At 43.4% G+C, this 23,909-nt stretch overlaps 1 protein-coding gene across 1 annotated transcript in view; it reads right to left on the bottom strand.

The window, feature by feature from the left end:
- SLC9A9 (solute carrier family 9 member A9) overlaps positions 1 to 23,909 on the bottom strand; it is a 3,618,317-nt gene that overhangs the window by 2,406,033 nt on the left and 1,188,375 nt on the right. The window lies entirely within an intron of this gene.

The following is a 23,909-nucleotide window of genomic DNA, read 5'->3' as shown; positions in this document are numbered from 1 at the left end:
CAGTAGTATGATGTTCTACCAGGTTTTATAATATCTCTAGGTGGCTGACAGCACAACAAAGTGCAATAACACTTAAAATTACTTCACTGGAATCTCATCAATAACCTGCTAAAGGGTTACCAAGCAGATGAAATAGCAAGAGTTTCAGGTCTACTTTAAATGGAGTGAATACAATTTAACCCTACTGCTAGAATGTTGAGTTTCAAGAAAATGGATTTCAAAAGCAGGTGGTTATTTTAACAAGGGGTTAATAGCACTGTAGATGGAATCACTGGAAGAAGTTCTGTACCACTGAAGCAAAATTTACCATGGTCCTCTTGTGTGATCTGAAAAACCTTTTTATCATAAATACAAGAAGGAAGTAAACCATGCACCTTGCTATCGTTATTATGCCAGCAAAAGACAGATGGATCTACACAACATACTTTTTCAGCTGTACTAAGTATAGGGTTTTGACCTTACTGTACCAACTAACAGAAACATATGTCAATTAAAAGACACATTTTTTAGTTTCAATAATGCCTCCTCACATTTTACATCCCAGAAGGCTGAAGACAGGTGTCATATTTTGTTATAAAAGAGATAAAATCCAAGAGTACAACTTCCAAATCTTTGACAAGCAGAAGCAATTTTAATGACTTATAAGGAACATAGTACATGGGGGTGGGGGTCATTAGGAAGCTCAAAAATGTCTAGCTACTCAGAACCTCTAGCCACTATATGAGCTTTTGTACTAATTTGCTTATTTTACAGCTAGGGGCCAACAGGGCATACTTCAGTTTTAGGGGAGGCCTTCAGATTCAAAAATATAAATAAGAAAGGAAATGAAACATAAACAGTACTTTGATATTATAGCATATATTTGATGCCTGCAGGTGTCTCCTTTAAGGTGCATACCCCATCTCATGGAAAGATATTTTTGCCTTACATCTTTAACTTTTTTAATAACTCTGCAGTTGAGCCAGTAGCTTAGTTCCTTTTATAAGTAGTTGTCACTAGTTTCTAGTATGTTCATGATTTGAAATTAGACAGTGACATGTTAAAGCTTTACATGATGAGTGTATAAGCGTAACTCAAGGAAGGATATTCCGAAGTGCAGCCAAACCAAAGGCAGCTCTGTTTCTAGAAATAATATCCAATTTGTAATCAGCTAGAAAGGTATGAGCATTGGACCATGTGGCTGCTGCACAAATATCATTAGCAGATGTTCTACACCAAAATGCAGATTAAGCAGCCATGGATCCAGTTGAATGAGCCTTGGGTGGTTTGGGTAAGGCCATGCCTTGTTGAGAATAAGTCCAGGAAATACAGTCTGTAATTAATTTGGCTAGAGTGACTTTGGAAACTGGGAACCCCAATCTTTTTAGTGAAAAGGAAACAAACAGTTGATCTTATTTTCTGATTTCTTTTGTCCTGTGAAAGATAAAATTGTAACTGTCTACATACAGCAAGGAGATAAAGCATATACTCTCCTTTATTCAAAAAATGTGGAAAGAAGACTGGTAAATGAATGGACTGATTGATGTTATTTTCAGAAGCCACTTTGGGTAAAAAGAGAGGGTTTGTCTGTAAGATAACCCTATCTTTATGGAAGATGATGTAAAGCATTTTTGAGGAAAGAGCCCAGAGTTAAAACATCCTCTTTGTGGAAGTAATGGCTACCGAAAAAAACTGTTTTCCATGAAAAAAATTTAAAATCAGTTTTAGCTGAAGGTTCAAAGGGTTTCTGAGTTAGACCATGTAGCACAACTGTGAGATTCCAGGGAGGTGGCAGATCATTTATTAGTAGTTTAAGAAGAAAAATACCTTTTAGAAATGCTTTACATAATTTGGAAGAAGCCAAGGAATAATTTATGTCTCCTGTGTGAAAATTACAGATAGCTGCTAACTGCAGCTTAACTGTAGAAAAATTAGCTCCTTCTTTAAAAAATTGCTGCTAAAAATTCAAGTACTGCAGAATCTGGAGTAGAGAGTGGGTTAATCTCGTTACTGGTAGCCCAAAGGGAGAATATTTTCCATTTGCTGTTGTAAACTTTCTTAGTAGATTCTTTTTGTGAAGCCAAAATAATAGTACATACTGGAGAGGAAAGCCTGGGCTGTCTAACCATTACTGGAAGTGGAGAAACCATGCGGGTAGTTTGAAGGCCTAGATATTGGGATACTGGATCCCTGATGGGTGAGAGAGGAGATGCGAAGATGGATCCAGTATCTGTGGAGGATAACGAAGGTGAGATCATAGGAAGGGAAACCATAACTGTCGAGGAAAGAATGGGGCAATGAGGACGACTCTGCTCTTCAACCAACTTGATTTCTGCAGAAATTTGGGAATTAAAGTAAAAGAGGAATAAGCATAAAGAAGACTGGAGGGCCAAGCATGGGCTACAGCATTTCTCAGATAATTTCCCCTGAGGGGGGATAAAAGCAAAGTACCCGCTGCACTTGTTGCGAGGAAATGCAAGAAGGTCGCAGCAAGGCTAGCCCCAATGACGGAAGATCTTTTCCGCCACAGACTGAATAAAAGACCACTAATGAGGCATCAGGACGGATCTGCTTAGTTTGTCTGTTAACACGCTGGTTTTCCCTGGAATGTGCTTTGCAACTAGAAAGCAGTCTGATGAGATTGCCATGGTGTTAGATTTGATCTGGCATAATTTATCGTTATCCCCACTGACTGGCAAATCTGGAGCAAACAGTCCTTGTACAGTAGAAGATGATGCTTGGAGGGGGGTAAGGAGCCAGTCGTCCAGATATGGAAACACTCGGAATACTTTGAGTATCAGATGAGTGGCCACCACTGCCATGAATTTGGTAAACACACTGTGAGTCCAAAGGGCAGGGCTCTGAACTGGTAATGACTATCTCCCATCCAAAAGTGTAAGTGTTTTTGGGAGCATCTGTCTATTCTGATGTGAAAGTGCGCATCCTGAAGATCTACTGAGCACATCCAGTCATCCTTGTGAAGAAATGGGAAGATGGATTGTAACATGACCATTTGGAATTTTGGACTTCTTCACATACTGATTCAGTTTGCTTAGATCCAAGGTTGGTCTAAGGTCTACTGTCTTCTTGGGCACGAAAAAGAAGCGAGAGTAAGCTCTGAACCCTATTTGGTCTGGTGAGACCTTTTGGATGACTTATTTTTCTAGTAGACTTTGAATTTCTTTTGCTGCATCTTTCCTCTGACTGGGTGGAACATTGGGAAGTTTCTTCTTTTTGTGAAAAGGAAGTTGGAAAAATGGAATGAAATAGCCTCTGGAGTTGATGTTTACCACCAAGGTATCTTTTGTTATATATGCCCAGGCTTCTGGGTGCAGGGATAATCGTCCCCTGACTGCCTCCAGAGATGGACAGTCAGGCAGTTTTTCAGGCGTGCTCAAAGGGTCTGTCCAGAAAGGAATCTTGAAAACCCTGATTCTGCAAGCCTCCTCTGCCTCTAGGGCGTTTCCCATTAGAATTTCCTCCTCTGCCTCTGGAGGAATTGTCCCTGCTCATATCTTTGAAATATACCTGAGATTTTTGGGAACCATATTTTCTTACTACCTCTCTAATTCCTGGAAAAGATCCATTAAGGGTAGAAAATTTGGTTTCCATGGCAGGCAGAGTCTTTCCATCCTGTTCGCTGAGGATAAACGTCTCTTTTACTGATGGCCCAAATAAGGATGTGCCATCGAAGAGAACGTTGATAAATAACATCTTAAAAGACTCTGCAAAATTGCATAGCTGCATCCAGGAATGTTTCCTTATGGCAATACCCAAACCAGCTGTGGGAGCCTGAGCAGAGTGGTTCCTTTGAGAAAGGCTTTACACAGCTTATGAGACATGATATTGTTCTCTGATAGGCCAATGTGAAAATATGAAATTGCCGCTAACTGAACTCTAATTGTGGCGGAAGCGGACCCAGCATGGAAGAGCTCTGCGAGAAATTCCAAAATGGAGTGTACGTGGGGCTGAAAAGGGGTCTATACTTTTTGCCTCTGCCTAGGAAGAAAAACGTTTCCACTTACTAGCGCAAGTTTTTCTGGTCGTAGACTTGTGTGATGACAAAAGGATTTCGTGCACAGAGGGGGAGATATCTGGGAGCCTGGCTAAGGATGGAAGTGGAGCAACCAAGCTGTGAGCTGGAGAGAGTGCAGGGATTGGTGCAGCCCACCCGAATGATGAATCAGGAGGTCTGGAACTAGGTCCAGAGTCCAAGGCTGTTCAAGAAGATAGTGATGCAGGAACAGAAACCATATTTTTCGAGGCCAGTAAGGAGCAATGAGGATCATTTTGCAACCAAAAATGGTAGCCTTCTGAATTAGCTTCGGTATGAGGGGGAAAGGAGGGAATGCATAAAGAAGTCCCTGGGGCCAATCGTCGACTAGAGCGTCTCTGGGGGAATGCCCGGGAAGTGGAAGGAGAGAGAAGAAATTGCTGCACTTGCTGTTGAAGGGAGTTGCAAAAAGGTCGCAGCAAGGTTGGCCCCATTTGGGGAAGATTTGGTCCGCAACTACTTGGTTCAGAGACCACTCGTGAGGCATGAGAATTGCTCTGCTCAGTCTGTCTGCTATGACGTTGGACCTCCCAGGGATGTGCGTTGCAATCAGAAAACATTGGGAAGAGATTGCCCACTGCCATAGTCTGAGTGCTTCTCGACATAGGGGGTAAGACCTGGTTCTGCCCTGCTTGTTGATGTACCACACTACAGACATAGTGTCCGTTTGAACTGCAATGGTCCAGGTAGGAAGAGAGTCCTGAAGAGCCTGCAACGCTAAGAGCACAGCCCTCATCTGAAAGACATTTATGTGCAGATGATACTCGTGAGGTTGCCAGGTGCCTTGGACTGTTCTGCCCTGATAATGCCTCCCCCCCACCCGATCAGGGAGGCGTTCTTGGTCACTGTAGCCACTGGAGGGGGGAGAACAAATGGTCTGCCGTGGAGCACTGATGTGGAGACCATCCACCATGCAAGGTGCTTCTTGCATGCCTGGGTGATCATAATCATTTAAGACATGGGAAGTTGCTGGAAGGACCACTGGGTGAAAAGAAGCCACTGGAGAATCCTCATGTGAAACCAAGCTAGAGGATTAAGTACAATTGCTGCTGCCATGAGACCTAGTGTTTGAAGGACAAACCTGGCTTGAATCCTTTTGCATGCTAATAAAACCTTGACATGCTGACCAGGAGCAACCTTAGGTCAACTGGTACCCTAGGCAAAAGGGCTCCACGGCACCCCTCACCACACCACCTGGTGCCCCCATCCTGGTCTACATACACTAAATAAATACTGGAAAAGTGCCTTACTACAGCGGCGCCCTAGGCAGCCGCCTAGTTGGCCTATGCCTAAGGCCGGCTATGATGCTGACGAATCACTAACACCCTGTCTGGTGGGAGGCTCGCTAACATGTCTTTGGTATTTAAATTTGCACCTATAAAGGTGATAGATTGACAGGGTGACAATGCAGACTTTTTGAAATTTATTGTGATACCTAGCCTGGAACAAGTGTCGATGGTGCAATCTCTGGCTCGCAGAAGGTGATGTCTGGTGGTAGCAGTGAGGAGCCAGTCGTCGAGATATGGAAACACCTGAAATCCTTGCCGTCTCAGGTGAGTGGTAACTACTGCCATACATTTGGTAAACACCCTGGGGGCTGTGGTGAGACCAAAGGGCAGAGCTCTGAACTGATAATGGCTGGCTCCCAGCCGGAAGCAAAGGAATCTTCGGGAGCGTCTGTCCATTTTGATGTGGTAGTACGCATCCTGAAGATCTATGGAGCACATCCAATTGTCCTGACCCAGAAAGGGTAAAATGGACCGAAGCGTGACCATCTGGAACTTCGTTCTTTGTACAGACTTGTTTAGTCTGCTGAGATCCAAAATGGGTCTCCAGTCTCCTGTCTTTTTTGGTACCAAAAAGAACCTTGAGTAAATTCCGGATCCTTGTTGGTCTGCTGGGACTTGCTGGATGGCCCTTTTTCTTAGCAGTTTTGAGACTTCTTGCACTGCTTGGTCCCTTAGATTGGGTGGAACATCTGGGAGGGACTTGTTTGACCTTAAGGGGTTGCGAACGATGGGAATTCTGTAGCCTCCAAACATGACGGACTGTACCCATTTGTCTTGTGTTATGTCTTGCCAGGCTCTTGGGTACAGCAATAATCTTCCCCTGACTGCCTCCAGAGGTGAGCAGCCGGGCAACCCTTCAGGGATGCTGGAAGGGCTTGTCAGAGAAAGATTCTCTGCTGCCCTGGTTTTGCAGACCCCCTCTGCCACGAGGGTGGCGTCTGTTATTGTTACGTCCTCTGCCCCTGGAGGGAAACTCACCACGTGTGTCCGGCAAGGCTCCTTGGGATTTTCGGAACTACATCTTTCCACTCTTCTGACCCTTAGGATATGGTCTGGAAGGAGTGGAAAAGTGGACTCCTACGGCAGAGAGAGTCTTGCCTTCCTCCTCACACCTGCTAAGGGTATCTTTCACCTGTGATCCGAAGAGAGAGGAACCATCAAAAGGGGTGTTGGTGAAAGACGCTCTGAAAGGTTCCTCAAAGTTACATAGCCGCATCCAAGCGTGCCTCCTTAGGGCCACGCCTGTGCCAGCGGCTCTACTCGCACCATCAGCTGCATACGAAATGAGCCTCATGGAGGAGTTTACCACTGAATTAAGAGTCGCCAGCTGGGAGGCTGCCTTAGCCTGGGCCCCCTCAGTTGATGGATCTTGGAGGGTCTCTCCAAGCTCTTTCAGGAGATCCCTCTGAAGACAGGTAAAGTGGCACAGGTAATTCAGGGACCGCATGGAAAAGGTCGCTGAACAGAACATCCGCTTCCCATATCTGTCCATCATCCTGGACTCCTTCTTAGGGGGATGGACAAATGAAGAAGTTTCAGCCAACTCCTTCTTTGTGGCCACTGCTACCACCATGTCATCAACGTGGACACCCTTGGTCAAGAAAAGTTTGTCCTGCGGGGCAGTAATGAACTTGGCAGGTCTTCTAGGGGTCGGTTCCATTGTGTCTGGAGCCGTCCACGCCTTCCGAGCCACCACAGACATCAGTGGGTCGAAAGGCGGAGAGACCCAGGAGGTGGAAGGTCGGGATCCAAATGCGTCCAGGAATACCGACATCCTCAGAAGGGCTTAGGCTAGTCCAGTTTCCCCTCTGCCTAAGCATCTCAAGGATGTCTGAGAAGGAGACATCTTCAGAGGGGGATCTTGGGGACCCTTCCAACTCCTCTAAGTCGGTATCCGATGTGACAGACCCGGGGGAGTCAACATGCTTCCTCTTGCATTTCCTCTTGCGAGGTGGCTCCTCTGAATGATCAGGGGAGGCCTCTGAAGAGAAGGAGACACCCAAAGGGGTGTCCTGGAGCACTGGATCCCCACACCTGGCATCTGGAAGAGGGGCAGAGGCTGACGCAGGCACCCTGGGGGGAGGAGCCAATGGGGTAGATCGTGGCATTGACTCAGGGGCCAGTACACTCCTCATCACCTCGAAGAAGTCCCTGTCCGGACGCAGAGAAGGCTCGGGCTCCGAAGAAACCAGAAGCCCCCCTCGCACTGAGGGGGACGGCTCTGAGGCAGATGTGGGAGCCCAGCTCACCTGAGCCGAAGCACCAAGAGGGAGAGCAGGGTCGGACAAGGGTCCGATGCCACTCGCCCCCTCGGAGCCGACAAGGGAGTCTCGGCGCCCAGATCCCTCCAGGGAAGGTACCATGGAAGGGATCGGAGCCGATGACGGAACCGAAAGAGAGGGTATCGGCACTGACGGTTCCACAACTCGAACCCCAATGAACTCCAGCTCCGAGCTCATAGAATGAGTCGGAGGAGGAATATCAACAGCTGTGGACGGAGCCGACTCCTGATGAGGAGGGCTGGACAACATTTTGGCTAGGGCCTGCAATTTTAACAGCCTACTGACCACTCTTTCCAAGTCATGGTCCGAAAGTCTAGAGGACACAGAAGAGTGGGATGCTCGATGACTACGCTCCAATTGGAGCAGGGGCGACTTCAGAGCCGAACGTATCGACTACAAAGAAGGAGACCTAGATCTCTTTCGACTCTCAGCCGGCTCCGAAGACCGTGTCGGAGCCGACTGGGAGGGAGGGACATCGGTTCCAGCCGGAGCCAAGATGGATTGTGTGGCTTCACTCAACAACAGCTCCAAACTGGGAGCCGACAGTTTAGGTGTCCTGAAAAATTTCACGGGCTGAGCCTTCGCCAGTGAATCTTGGGGTTTAAGCATACCCCTCAGGATCAATTTATTTTTGTGCTCCTGCAGGACTCTTGGACTGAAAGCATGGCAGATGGAGCAAGAGTCCTACAGGTGCACAGTGCCCAGACAATAAACACAAGAAGTGTGACCATCTGTCAGAGACATCTTCTGACACCATGAGTCACACTTCTTGAATCCGGACGGTTCTGGATCCTTGGACCTCCTAGTGGAAAAACCAAGGACAAGAACACACACAGATAGGTTGAAGTAACCAAACAGAAAAACTTAACACACTAAAGTTCCCACAACCCACTACAAGTACCTCTACAACAAAAACTACAGCAAACTATCACTAAACACTAACAGTGATTAATAGAAGAAATTCTTTTTTTTTTTTTTTTTTTTTTTGAAAGAGATAGAGAGAAAGGTTAACCTCTAACTTTAACGGAAAGAACCTTTCTGAGGAAAAGGGAGAGAAGGGGGGGAGGGGAAACTCTAACTTAAACGAGTTTCTTGAGGAAAAGTAACGGCTTATCTAAGGAGGTTCATAGGTTCATACTAGGCTATCTGCCCAAGGGCATTTATAAGCCTAGCCCAGAGTTTTGTGGCTTTCGCCACCCCTTTATTTTGAGGGATACTATGCCCATTTTTTTGTTGTGCCTCTGTCTAGCAGTGACACTGAGGTAATCCCTGGGGTATACCTGCGATCTCCCATCCATTGGTCAAGATTTCTCTTGAACAAGGCCAGCAAGGTGCTCTGCCTCACATGTACCGGAATTTTGTTCCACAGCATAGGGAGTCTCTGGGTGATGAATCTGTCCCTCCAGCACGTTTTATTAATAACCGTGTCAAGGTTTAAGTCTCCCGCCCTTGTAGTTCTAAGGGATCTAGATTTCTTGAGGTGAAGCATGTTCATCAACTCCGGGTTGGACATGGCCTTGTATGTCAGGCACAGGTCACCTCTGAGCAGACGGTAAGCGACTGAATAGAGCTGGAGTTCCTTCAGTCGGGCAGCATAAGACATATTTTTGAGACCCTTTATCCTTTTGGTGAGGAACTTTTGGGGCCTTTCCAGTTGTTGCAGGTGTCGGGTCAGATACATTCCGAATGGGGCATTGTACTCAATCATTGGTCTGATGAGTGACGAGTACAGGGGGACGATGACCTCCCTTGATCTAGATGTAAATCCCTTCATGATCAGGTGGGCAATGTAGAAGGTCTTGGGCAACGTGAGTGTCAAACGAAAGGTTACTGTCAACCTGGGTCCCCAGATCCCTGATAACCTCTTCTGTGCTTAGTGGGTTGCCACCTATATGGTAGCTGGGGGTAACCTTGTTTTTCCTGAAGGGTATGGCTATGCATTTTTTGGCGTTTAACTTTAGGCCATGGCTCTGGCACCAGTTATCCGTGTCTATGAGACCCTTCTGAAGGATATCTGTGTCAGATGTGTTTTCGACTATGGCGCCCAGTTTGCAGTCATCTGCAAACTTAATCAGCCATAGCCCTCCTGTGTTTGCTTGTACTTCTGAAAAGTAGATGCCGAACAAGAGTGGGCCCAGGACTGAGCCCTGTGGGACACCACTTGTGACAGGCTTTGAGTCTGACATGGCGCCAGCAACTCTGACCCTGTGGGTTCTGTCACTTAGCCAGTTTGCAACCCATCTTGTGACGTATGGGTTTACATTTAAGCTGATGAGTTTTTCAATGATACCTGAGTGGGGTATTGTGTCGAAAGCCTTTGCCAGGTCGAGGTAGGCTGTGTGGACTGCCTTTCCCTCATCAATGGCCTTGGTGACTGTTTCAAAAAAGTCAACCAAGTTTAAAAGGCATGATCTGCCTTTGACAAATCCAAACTGGGTTGGATCCAAAGTCTGCAAGTCCCCTATGTCCTTATTTATGAGTTCCATTATGATCCTCTCCATAGCTTTGCAGATCAGGCTTGTCAAGCTGATGGGACAGTAATTTCCAGGGTCAGTGGAGGCACCGCCTTTGTGAAGTGGGACCACAGTTGCCGTACGCCACTCCTTGGGTACATATCCTGAGGTGAGGCTAAGATTAAACAGCTGTCCTAACTGCGGGTTTAATTCCTCATTGAGTTCGTGGAGCGCACAACCGGGGACACCATCTGGTCCCATGGATGCCGTGGTTTTCGCCTTGGAGAGAGCAGTTCTCACCTGAGCGTTAGAGATGTTTGGGGGGCTACAATCCTCTGGTATAGATATCTCTCCTTTTGGGGGGGAGAAGTTTGCACTGAACCTGTCGGCCAGTATGTTGGCAATGTCTGTAGGTTCAGTGATTTTTACATCATTTTGAACTAATTCTGAGCATATCTGGGAGTTTCCTCCCAGGTTTCTAACATAGCTAAAGAAGGCCTTATGATTGTCTTTTGAGTCCTTAGCGACTTTTCTCTCAAAATTTGCCTTGGATGATTTTATGAGAGATCTTAGTTTTTTGCTTATAATGATCAAAGGTGTCTTCCCTTTTAAGGGTTTTGCTCTATCTTGTAGTAGCTTCCTCCTTTTGTTGTAGAGCTTGTTTATGGCTGGAGTCCACCAGACTGGACGCTTGCCTTTGGTACAAAGAGTCTTTGTTTTGTTTGGGATTGCCTGATCCATGCAGTCCTGTAGGTGCTGGTAGAAGGCATTTGTAAGTGATTCAGCGGCTTTAGTACTGGTTTCTGCAGGCTCAGGGGCCTTGAAAGAGACCACACTAGTCTTTAGAAGTGTGAAGTCGGCTTTTGAGAAGTTCTTCACTGTGGTCTTTTTTATCTCAGGTGGGGGCGGGATGTGGACTTCCAGTGAGATTAGCTTATGATCTGATCTCACCAGTGAGGGGTATACTTCCGGTGTTGAACATTGTGACCCCATGTTCGTGATGATGAGATCTAGTATGTTTTTTCCTCTTGTGGGGATGGTGGCTAGTTGTTCCATGGCATAAGAGTTTATGAACTCAAGGAACCTTTCGGCTAGAGTGTTGGGGCTTGAGTAGTGATCCCAGTCTATATTCGGGTAGTTGAAGTCACCTAGTATGATGGTGTTTGGAGATACATTTATCCCCTCCAGTGTTTTCAGGAAAACTATGTGAGGTTCCTGAGTTTGAGAGGGTGGCCTGTAACATGCTACAAATTGCAGAGCAGTCTTGCCTATGGTTAATTGCACCTGGATGGTCTCCGATGCATCGTGCGTTGCCACCAACCTTGAGGTGTGGGTGTCCTTGATGAATATGGACACCCCCCCTCCTTTCATGGTGGTGTCCGGATTTTGGGGCCGGAATGCATGATATGAGGTAAAACCTGATAGTGCCGGGGTGCTCTCAGGAGCCTTGAACCAGGTTTCAGTCACAGCACAGACATCGATGTTCTCCATACTGAGAAGGGCCTCGAGTGCGTGCATCTTGAGGTTGCGACTTCTGGCATTGAGCAGCATTACCCTTAGTTTTTTTCCTTTTTTGTGTTCTAGGGTGGTAGGTTTAGAATTTGAGCCTTGCCTAAAAAAGGCACTATGGGGGTGGCAAGAGCCTTTGCCAATATCCGGAAGCCCAGGGGTGACAGGTGCAAGCTGTCCCTTGCGAAGCAGCGTGGCTTGTCCAGCATGTCATCCCAGGCAGACAGACATTGGATCCCCTTTGAATGACACCAAAACTATCTATTTACTACAGAATTTCGTGAACACATTATCATGTATACCAGATATCTAGATGATATTTTCATTATATGGAATCAAAATAATGATATAAATATGTTGGACACATTTTTACAATATATAAACAACACAGTTAAATTTTTGAAGTTTACTTATAATGTCCAAGAAAATAACATTAATTACCTGGATGTGGATATAACATATGACAAACAAACAAATAAGTTGAATACAAAAATATATAGAAAACCCACATTTTCAAATGCGTACTTGCACTTTGACAGTTGGCACCCTGACCATCAGAAAAAAGCCATTGTGAAGGGGCAGATGGTCAGGGCCAGAATGGTCAGTGAAGAACTTGACTTCATAGCAGAAATGAAATACATTATGCAGCTTTTTATGAACAGGGGGTATCCAGAACAATTTTGTGTCCAGATATATGAAGAAATAATTAATAAAAGAAGGAATGGTATTTACACAGCAATTCTAAATACTGGTATAATATCGAATCAAAATCTGGATAATATGGATGTAAAATTTAATAATAATATCCCATTATATATCATTAAATTTGATGATTGTTCCAAAAATATAGAAGGTATTATTAAGAAAAATTGGGATTTTTTTATTAATGATAAAATTGGGAGACAAGTATTTTTTGGAATAATAAAATTGTGTATAAAAAGTCCTTCCTTTAAAAATATATTGGAACACAAAAGAAATACTGGACAATGTACGAGTGCAAGAAAAGGAAATTTCAAATGTGGAACATGTAAGACATGCAATTATATTCATGTAACAGGTTCTAATGTTATAATTAATGAATGTAACATATCAATATACGGACATTACAATTGTCAAACAACTAATATAGTATACATAGCCTTGTGTCAACAATGTAATGTATTTTACGTGGGAAAGACGAAAAGAAAATTCAGAGAAAGAATCAAAGAACATCTATTAGATATAAAACATCAGAAGAATAGTAATGCTTTAGCAAGACACATTATGGAATATAAAGATCATACTTTTAAATTTATGGTTGTAACTCAAATTAAACAAGATCTACAGGGAAGGACAACCATATATCATTTGGACATGGAAGAATTAAAATGGCAAATACTGCTTAATGCATGTATACCTCCAGGTATAAACGAATACATGAGCATTATGCTAGTATTAAAATTAAATAGAATATATAATGTATGATACAGTATGATATTCATCAATTAAGTATCAAATTTATTTATTCATTTAAAATTTAAAAATTTAAATAAAAATTAAATATAATATTAACATAAGATCAAATATTGGTACATATTATGGACACATACATTTATAATGAAATCAATATTTATAGGGTGCAATTTTTTCACACATTTTTTATAATACAAATATATTAACTGATTAAAAAAGATTGGAATACATCATATTACAAATATTATAGTTAAGCTTTCTGCTTATAAGCTAATATACTAATAGCATATAACTTGATATATATTTCATTAATAAATTAATTTGTGGTAATAAAATATATACTTAGCAACATCATAGGGTTAATATATATATTCATCATGGTATATATGTAGTATAACAGCAATAAATAGGGTAATATATCATTCATTATAATGTCATTATAAAATTGATCAAATAAACATTTATATACAAAATTAGATATATATTAATAGAATTTTGAAAGTTGATTTTGTATTAGATTGTATGTATATATTTATTTGTAAAGTGCATGAGAGTATAATGTATACATATGTGTTGGTTTTAAATGAGAAAGAATATATATATATTTTTTTGAACAAATACCATTTCCCTTTTAAGAAAGTATGGCGGGAAATTAGGTCATTAATTAATATGATTATTGAATAATCAGTATTGTATAAATAAATGGTGTAGAATGATAGACTGTATTCTGAGGAAGTTCGTAAGGACGAAACCTAGGTCAACAATAAAGCAGTGTTCGTGTAAAGGTGGTTACGGAGTCTTTTCTGCAGTTTTTTGAGTTGGTCAGTATTTACCAGTTTGGTTTGTTCTCTTGTGGATATCTGTTCATCTCCTTATTGGCATTGGTATCGGCTTCACCTTGCTTTTGTACTACAGGTTTAGAATTTGAGCCTTGCCTAAAAAAGGCACTATGGGGGTGGCAAGAGCCTTTGCCAATATCCGGAAGCCCAGGGGTGACAGGTGCAAGCCGTCCCTTGCGAAGCAGCGTGGCTTGTCCAGCATGTCATCCCAGGCAGACAGACATTGGATCCCCTTTGAATGACACCAGAGTTTAAGCCAATTATTAAAGCTGATCATCTTGTCACTGTATTGTGGCATCATTCTTGGTGAAGGTAGGATACTGTTCAAGGTCAGGGTCATACCTGCCTGGGCTACGTAAGCAGAGAGCTCCTCTATGTCTCTTTTCATGTAGTCCAAGGAGGTACGTCTCAGGTCGTTCACACCAGCGTGGACAATGACAGAGTCGTACTTGTACCTGCTGTTGAGAGACCTGAGTGCTTGCGTTATGTGGCGGATTCTAGCGCCCGACAGGCAGCTTACTGTGACCTTTTCCTTGTTCAATCTGGTGAGCGGGATGTCAGTGTGTCTGACTATGGAGTCACCAATGACGAGTGTGTCTGGCATTGTGTTTGGCCTTAGGGCTGTGACTGTTTGGCACACTGACTATGTGGTATATGTGTTGCATGTGTTGTGTCCTGAGATGGCAGTTGTTTGGGTGTCTGCTTTGGTGGCCTCTGCTGTTTTGGTAGATTTTTGATCAGAGCCTCCGAATATGTCTTTGTGTATTTATGTGTATGATTTGAGGATTTGATAGTGCTATGTGAGACTGGGTTTGTGGTGTGTGTGGTTACCTTCTCCTCCTGTCTGGTCTTGCCAGTCCTATGTTGAGAGAGCTCAGCCTCCAGTTTGGCTATATAGTTGCATCTCTCGCATGTATTTGTGTTTTGTGGGAGGAGGAGAGGGTTGTCTGTGTACATGAGGCAATTGTAACATTGCCTCAATATTCCCGGATTCACCAGCTGAGCAGGAGAGGACACTAGCAACTGATCCCTCGACATGCTAGAAGGAATAGACAAAAACTTAAAAAGACTCCGGGGATGTGGGTGATCGAAAAAGGGGGTTTAGGCTGGTGGGTGCTATGTATAATAAAAGTGCTATATCAAAAAAATACTTTAGGAGCAAGTGCTAGGCTTTACAGATAGAGAATAGTCTACTTAGGATTCAAGTAGAGCTGAACTTTCTAGATATAGGATACGCTGGTTTGATCGGCAGTACAGTTAAAGGAAGGCTATTTTAAGGGAAAATTTGAAGAGTGGACTTTAGGTAGCCTGAATAGTTTAACCTTGATTAACCGCAGCTGCTCTTGTGTGCTCCTGTGGCAACTCCGCGCTAAATCGCGCTAACGCGCGTTTAGCGTGTTTTATAGCAGGGGGCTGAAAAGAGCTAGGAACTGGCCCAAAACGGCCAATGGACTACTAGTTTCTGGCTGAAACCACACCAAAATGGACAAATAGGCTGCTCAGTGCTTCCCACTCCCACTGGTAAGCAAAGAAGCTTCCTTTCTCCCAAATAAGGATATGGAACAGTTACAGGAACTAAGACAAAGCCCAGGGATCAGCAAACTCTGAAACTGGACTATTCTAGTTCAGTAAGGCGGGAAAACTAGAGATATATTTTTTTTTTTTTTTTCAGAAACAAGGAAAAAACAGACAGTAAATGCTTTAAATGCTATAAATCGGCTAGCGCACTTGAGTGTGTAGCCTACAGATACAATTAGCAACAATTGGAAACTTGAAGTGCAATAAACAGTATAAACACAGAAATCTCTTTAAATGTAGCAGCAAAACAGGCGAAAATGCAGTCGCTAGGTATTTAACAGTGGGAAAGCCACAAAAATATACTTATATCAGGTAAAAGTCACTCTTTGCTCTCTGCTGCTTGAATCACTCTGCAGGCCACCACGAGGATATGTGCTGAGTTGGTACAAGCTGAAAAACACGCGTTTAGCGTGTTTTATAGCAGGGGGCTGAAAAGAGCTAGGAACTGGCCCAAAACGGCCAATGGACTACTAGTTTCTGGCTGAAACCACACCAAAATGGACAAATAGGCTGCTCAGTGCTTCCCACTCCCACTGGTAAGCAAAGAAGCTTCCTTTCTCCCAAAAAAGGATATGGAACAGTTACAGGAACTAAGACAAAGCCCAGGGATCAGCAAACTCTGAAACTGGACTATTCTAGTTCAGTAAGGCGGGAAAACAAGAGATATTTTTTTTTTTTCAGAAACAAGGAAAAAACAGACAGTAAATGCTTTAAATGCTATAAATCGGCTAGCGCAATTGAGTGTGTAGCCTACAGATACAATTAGCAACAATTGGAAACTTGAAGTGCAATAAACAGTATAAACACAGAAATCTCTTTAAATGTAGCAGCAAAACAGGCGAAAATGCAGTCGCTAGGTATTTAACAGTGGAAAAGCCACAAAAAATATACTTATATCAGGTAAAAGTCACTCTTTGCTCTCTGCTGCTTGAATCTCTCTGCAGGCCACCACGAGGATCTGTGCTGAGTTGGTACAAGCTGAAAAACGCGCGTTTAGCGTGTTTTATAGCAGGGGGCTGAAAAGAGCTAGGAACTGGCCCAAAACGGCCAATGAACTACTAGTTTCTGGATGAAACCACACCAAAATGGACAAATAGGCTGCTCAGTGCTTCCCACTCCCACTGGTAAGCAAAGAAGCTTAATTTCTCCCAAATAAGGATATGGAACAGTTACAGCAACTAAGACAAAGCCCAGGGATCAGCAAACTCTGAAACTGGACTATTCTAGTTCAGTAAGGCGGGAAAACAAGAGATATTTTTTTGTTTTTGTTTTTTTTTTTCAGAAACAAGGAAAAAACAGACAGTAAATGCTTTAAATGCTATAAATCCGCTAGTGCACTTGAGTGTGTAACCTACAGATACAATTAGCAACAATTGGAAACTTGAAGTGCAATTAACAGTATAAACACAGAAATCTCTTTAAATGTAGCAGCAAAACAGGCGAAAATGCAGTTGCTAGGTATTTAACAGTGGGAAAGCCACAAAAAATATACTTATATCAGGTAAAAGTCACTCTTTGCTCTCTGCTGCTTGAATCACTCTGCAGGCCACCACGAGGATCTGTGCTGAGTTGGTACAAGCTGAAAAACGCACGTTTAGCGTGTTTTATAGCAGGGGGCTGAAAAGAGCTAGGAACTGGCCCAAAACGGCCAATGGACTACTAGTTTCTGGCTGAAACCACACCAAAATGGACAAATAGGCTGCTCAGTGCTTCCCACTCCCACTGGTAAGCAAAGAAGCTTCCTTTCTCCCAAATAAGGATATGGAACAGTTACAGGAACTAAGACAAAGCCCAGGGATCAGCAAACTCTGAAACTGGACTATTCTAGTTCAGTAAGGCGGGAAAACAAGAGATATTTTTTTTTTTTTTCAGAAACAAGGAAAAAACAGACAGTAAATGCTTTAAATGCTATAAATCCGCTAGCGCACTTGAGTGTGTAGCCTACAGATACAATTAGCAACAATTGGAAACTTGAAGTGCAATAAACAGTATAAACACAGAAATCTCTTTAAATGTAGCAGCAAAACAGGCGAAAATGCAGTCGCTAGGTATTTAACAGTGGGAAAGCCACAAAAAATATACTTATATCAGGTAAAAGTCACTCTTTGCTCTCTGCTGCTTGAATCACTCTGCAGGCCACCACGAGGATCTGTGCTGAGTTGGTACCGGAAACTAGTTACAATACAAAACTAGTTACAATACAAAAGTCTAGACTAACAACTAATTCTACACTAACAATTACAAATTTGACCAGAAAAATACAAATAATAATAAAGCTTATACGACCTGAGCCAGTAGAACAACCTCGCAGCAGAAGCAGCAAACGAGATTTGGGTATCTAGCGCCAGGCATCATGGGATATTGGGGGGGGCCTCGAGCCAGTAAGCAGCTCTCGAGCTTTTGACGATGGCCGAGTCGGAGCCGAGGATCGGCTCCGAACCCAACCAGCAAGAATGAAGGCGAGATAGACAACTTAACATCATTACATTCACCATTTTCTCTTTCAGTTTTTTGATATAATTAAAAGATACCTTATTACTGCTGCCAACTTTTGAGACCACCATAAGAAATAAAAGCACTAGTTTCTACATTTTATTTCATCTATATTAGTTTGGTTAACAATGACCACCACCAGTACTGTTGGCCAACAGGGTGCTGGCGGAAACTGGGCTGCTGTTGGCCGAAGGAGGAGAAGAGGAGGAAAGCATGCCCGAAGTCAGGTAAAGGCTAGGACTGTGATAGTGAGGGTCAGAACTTTGAATGTTGGTAGTATGACTGGTATAGGGAGAGAGCTAGCTGATAGGAAGGTTGGTACATTGTGTGTGCAGGAGACCAGATGGAAGGGGAGCAAGGCTAGGTGTATCGGAGGTGGTTTCAAATTGTTTTATCATGGTGTGGATGGGAGGAGAAATGGCATAGGCATTATCCTGAAGGAGCAGTATGCTAAGAGTGCTTTGGAGGTGAAAACAGCGTCGGATAGAGTGATGTTTATGAAGCTGGAAATTGATGGTGTAATGATGAATGTTGTTAGTGCATATGCTCCACAAGTTGGGTGTGCGATGGATGAGAAAGAAAATTTTTGGAGTGAGTTGGATGAAGTGGTGATGACTGTACCCAACGGTGAAAGACTGGTGATTGGAGCAGATTTCAATGGGCATGTTGGTGATGGTAACAAAGGGGATGAGGAAGTGATGGGTAGGTATGGTGTTAGGCAAAGGAATGCAGAAGGTCAGATGGTAGTGGATTTTGTGTAAAGGGTGGACATGGCTGTGATGAATACGTATTTTAACAATAGTGTGACATACAAGAGTGGAGGAAGATGCATACAGGTGGATTATATCTTATGTAGAAGGGCCAGTCTGAAGGAGATTGGAGACTGTAAATTGGTGGCAGGGGAAAGTGTAGTTAGGCAGCATAGGATGGTGGTTTGTAGGATGACATTGGTGATCACGAAGAAGAGGATGAGTATGAGGGCAGCACCAAGGATCAAATGGTGAAAATTGAAAAAGGGTAATTGTGAGGTGATGTTCAGGGAAGAGTTAAGACAGGCACTGGGTGGCAATGAAGAGTTACCGAATAGCTGGGTAACTACAGCAGAGCTAGTAAGAGGGATGGCTAGAAAGGTGCTTGGTGTGACATCTGGAAAGGGGAAGGAGGACAAGGAGACCTGGTGGTGGAATGAAGAAGTACAGGAGAGTATACAGAGAAAGAGGTTGGTGAAGAAGAAGTGGGATTATCAAAGAAATGAAGAAAGTAGACAAGAGTATAAGGAGATGAGGTGCATGTCAAAGAGACAGGTGGCGAAGGCTAAGGATAAGGCGTATGAAGAGTTGTATAAAAGGTTGGACACTAAGGAGGGAGAAAAGGACTTGTACCGAATGGCTAGACAGAGGGACCAAGCTAGTAAAGATGTGCAGCAGGTTAGGGTGATAAAGGTTAATGAGGGAAACTTACTCGCAAGCGGGGAGAGTGTGTTGAGCAGAAGAAAAGAGTACTTTGAGGGGTTGATGAATGAAGAGAATGAGAGGTAGAGAAGGTTGGATGATGTGCGGATAGTGAATTACGAAGTGTAGTGGATTAGCAAGGAGGAAGTAAGGATAGCTATGAAGAGGATGAAGAATGGAAAGGCTGTTGGTCCAGATGACATACCTGTGGAAGCATGGAGGTGTTCAGGTGAAATGGCAGTGGGGTTTTTAACCAGATTGTTAAATGAAATCTTGGAAAGTGAGAGGATGCCTGAAGAATGGAGAAAAAGTATTTTGGTACCGATTTTTAAGAATAAGGGTATGTGCAGAGCTGTAGTAACTACAGAGGGATTAAACTGATCAGTCACAGCATGAAGTTATGGGAAAGACTAGTGAAAGCTAGGTTAATAAGGGAGGTGATTATTAGTGATTAGCAGTATGGTTTCATGCCAGGAAAGAGCACTACAGATGTGATGTTTGCTCTGAGAGTGTTGATGGAGAAGTACAGAGAAGGTCAGAAGGAGTTGCATTGTGTCTTTGTGGATTTAGAGAAAGAATATGCATATAACAGGGTGCCTAGAGAGGAGTTGTGGTATTGTATGAGGAAGTCGGGAGTGTCAGAGAAGTATGTAAGAGTGGTACAGGATATGTACGAGGGTAGTGTGACAGCAGTGAAGTCTGCGGTGGGAGTGACAGATGCGTTTAAGGTTGAGGTGGGATTACATCAAGGATCAGCTCTGAGCCCTTTCTTATTTTCAATGGTAATAGACAGGTTGACAGACGAGATCAGACAGGAGTCCCCGTGGACTATGATGTTTGCAGATGACATTGTGATCTGTAGTGAGAGTAGGGAAAAGGTGGAGGAGACCCTGGAGAGGTGGAGATATGTTCTAGAAGAAGAGGAATGAAGGTCAGCAGGACTAAGACAGAATATATGTGTGTGAATGAGAGGGAGGATAGAGGAATGGTGAGGATGCAGGGAGTAGAGGTGGCGAAGGTGGATGAGTTTAAGTACTTGGGATCAACAGTTCAGAGTAATGGTGAGTGTGGAAGAGAGGTGAAGAAGACAGTACAGGCAGGATGGAGTGGGTGGAGAAGAGTGTCAGGAGTGATTTGTGACAGACGAGTACCAGTAAGAGTGAAAGGGAAGGTCTACAAGAGGGTAGTGAGACCAGCTATGTTATATGGGTTGGAGACAGTGGCATTGACAAAAAGGCAGGAGTCAGAGCTTGACGTGGCAGAGCTGAAGATGTTAAGATTTGCACTGGGTGTGATGAGGATGGACAGGATTAGGAATAAGTATATTAGAGGGTCAGCCCAGGTTGAAAGGTTTGGAGACAAAGCCAGAGAGGCAAGATTACATTTGTTTGGACATGTGCTGAGGAGGGATGCAGAGTATACTGGGAAAAAGATGCTAAGGATGAAGCTGCTAGGTAACAGGAAAAGAGGGAGGCCTAAGATAAGGTTTACGGATGTGGTGAGAGAGGACATGCAGGTGGTTGGTGTGACAGAGCAAGATGCAGAGGACAGGAAGAAATGGAAACAGTTGATCTGCTGTGGCGACCCCTAACAGGAACAGCTGAAAGAAGAAGAAGAAGAAGGTTAATTATGGAAAGCTAAGTTAGTATTTCCACTGCATCGTCACTGCAATCAAGTGATACTAAAGTATGCACTTTCCTTGCATACAGGGTTCCCCATTCAAAGCTGAATCATCCTCATGGAGGGGGATGGAGATCATAAATTTCTGACCCATGAAGGAAGGGCTTTATCGCTGATTGACTAAAATATAGGCATAGCTGTTACATTTAACCTCTAGGATCATCCTTGAACGGTCATGCTCTGGACAGAATTCTAAGCAATGCACTTCAATTTGGTGGTTGGAATCAAACGCCAACCCAGGAACAGCCAAATGACTGATGTCTGGGCACCATGAACAAAAAGTTGACTTGCTGACCACAAAGCATTCCTAGGAATGAGATAATCATTTCTCTCTACTCTTCCCTCATTAAACCAATCATAGAGTATAATGCCCCATTTGGCATGTACCTCACTAGACACCTGCAACAGTTGAAGAGGCCACAAAAGTACCTCACGAAGGGGATCCTAGGTCTTAAACACATGTCCTAGATCGACAGACTCAAAAAACTCCAGCTATTCTCTGTCTTATATTGTCTACTAAGAGACAATCTCTGCTTGACTTACAAAGCCATGTCTGACCCAGCTCTGTTAGCAATGCTACATCTAAAGAAATCCCAATTCCTCTGCACTACACGCTCCAGAGACCTCAACCTCATTACCACAATCAACAGAACATGCTGGAGGGACAGGTTCATAACCCAAAGACTACCCATGCTCTGGAATAGACTGCCCATACATGTCAAGCAGAGCACCTCACTGGCCCTCTTCAACTGAAATCTTGATGAGTGGATGGGTAATAGAAAGTTCACCCCGGGGATCACTCCAGTGGCTCTACTAGATAGAGGCACTGGGAACTAACGATGGGTGGCACAATGCCAGGGCGCTTCTATGGGCTAGGCTTGTAAAGGCCCCAGGGCCATTAGCCTAGTACACACCTATGAAACTATGTGAAAGGTCCTGATAATTGGACATATAAGAAAGGTAAAAGCACTTCTGGAGCCAAGCAGCAGCAGCCTACAGAAATTCCCTCCTCTCACTTCCAATTGAGCTGGAGGTTCCTTGGAAGGAACCAAATTGTGACTGAACCTCTAAGAATGCCGGGGGCTTGGACAACATTCAAAGAAGTTACCACCATATTGCACCACTTCCAAGAAGAACTCAGTCATTTGAGAAATCTTATATGTCGACTAGACGCTCTCTTCATTCTTCGGGGCCTGGCAAACCTGACCAGACCACCAAGATAAAAAACGTAATGAGGGTGGGGACAACCTAGCTGAAGAAGGAACCTCAAAAATCCTGCTCATTGGTGGTGGTGGTCCTGGAGTCTGATTTAATGGGACTAAGTTGAAAAACTCTCACTTGTTCTCTAGGTAGGACTGAGCTCAGACACCTGGAAGCCTCAACCTGAAAACATAGAAATCTAGCTGAAAGGACTAAAAACTACCAAAGAAGAGACACATCAACTTGCCTGCCTTGACCAGATAAGGAACAGGGAGCACAGACTAGCATATACCCTGAGGAAAACTGGTGGTGTGGCATGCAACAGGGTCATGCTCTCTGCCTGGAAGCCAAAATCACTCCCCTATTCCCCCCAACTCCAGGATTGAAGACCACTTCACTTCCTCCACCTAAGAATCTCCTACAGGTTCTACAACAAGTCATGGATTCTAAAGTCCTTCGGCAACAGTCCCCAGAGAGAGGGAAAATATTCTTTCTAACTGTCATATTGTCTCCCCTTCCAGTCAGAGAGAGACAAGAATAGACACAGACAGAGAGAGAGAGAGAGAAAGAGACAGTGAAGGGTCCCACTGACAGAAGCCAGCTTCTTGGGGGAAGAGTTGCATGAGGCATTCACCCCTTGTCCCATCATATATGTCAATCCGCTTAAAAGGGGAGGAGATCCAGTAAAGGGTGTGCTCTGAAAATAAAGACAGGCCCTAGCATGCCTCCTCCTTTACCCACACCAGATGTCATGAGAAAACAAAATATACAATACAAGGATTGAATGCAAGATGGCAGGATGGATCTGAAAATTGTTTACTATATACTGGCTGCCCTTTTACATGCTTTCTTTTTGCTTAAATACTGCTAATGTTTAACAAAATGGGCATTTAACTTTAGCAGCGCCTGCTTGTAGTCCAACTATATGATGAAGAGTTAATAATTTAAGTGGGAAATTTAGATCAGGCACTTCAACATGGTACAATGGCATGTCTGTTCAAATGTCTGAAGGACTGGTTCTGAAAGAGAGCAGCTTGAAATGGCTGTTTTATAATATGCATACTTACTCTGGTTTTTGTGTTAAACCGATGGGTCATAATGTGCTTATGTGAGAACACAAGAATAAGAAATTCATTGCCACATGGTTGATATTACATGTGCTTCATCTAGAGTGGGTCAACATGGTGAAAAGAATTCAAACCATTAATGGAGAGTGTGGATCAGAACATTTTTAATCTTGTGATTTACTTAAACAGTATGATGATTTATTTACTAGTCTGGGCTGTTTAGAAGGACTGCATTATATTCAGACATGTCATATAGTGAAGCCTGTATTCCATACTTCAACGAATATGCGACAGAAAAGAGAAAAAAGTTAATCTGTGTGGAAAAATGTGACATTACAATGAATTGATCAAAATCATGGTTACTTTCGTGAAGGTAAAATTATTATTTATCGAGATCTACAAGAATTGAATAAAGCTACAAAATTGGAGCATTATTTTATTTGCACAAATGAAGATATAATACCTGTAATGCCAGAAACAAACTACTATTATGTGCTTGATGAACATCAGGGATTTTGACAACTAAAACATTTCGAGGCTGCAAACTGTACACTTTTAATTTGCCTAGGGAAATGCATAGATG

The sequence above is a fragment of the Protopterus annectens genome, chromosome 5.part0 (assembly GCF_019279795.1).
Source record: "Protopterus annectens isolate FY-2018-M chromosome 5.part0, PAN1.0, whole genome shotgun sequence".
Lineage (NCBI taxonomy): Eukaryota > Metazoa > Chordata > Ceratodontiformes > Protopteridae > Protopterus > Protopterus annectens.
This window is presented reverse-complemented; position numbering and strand designations above follow the sequence as displayed.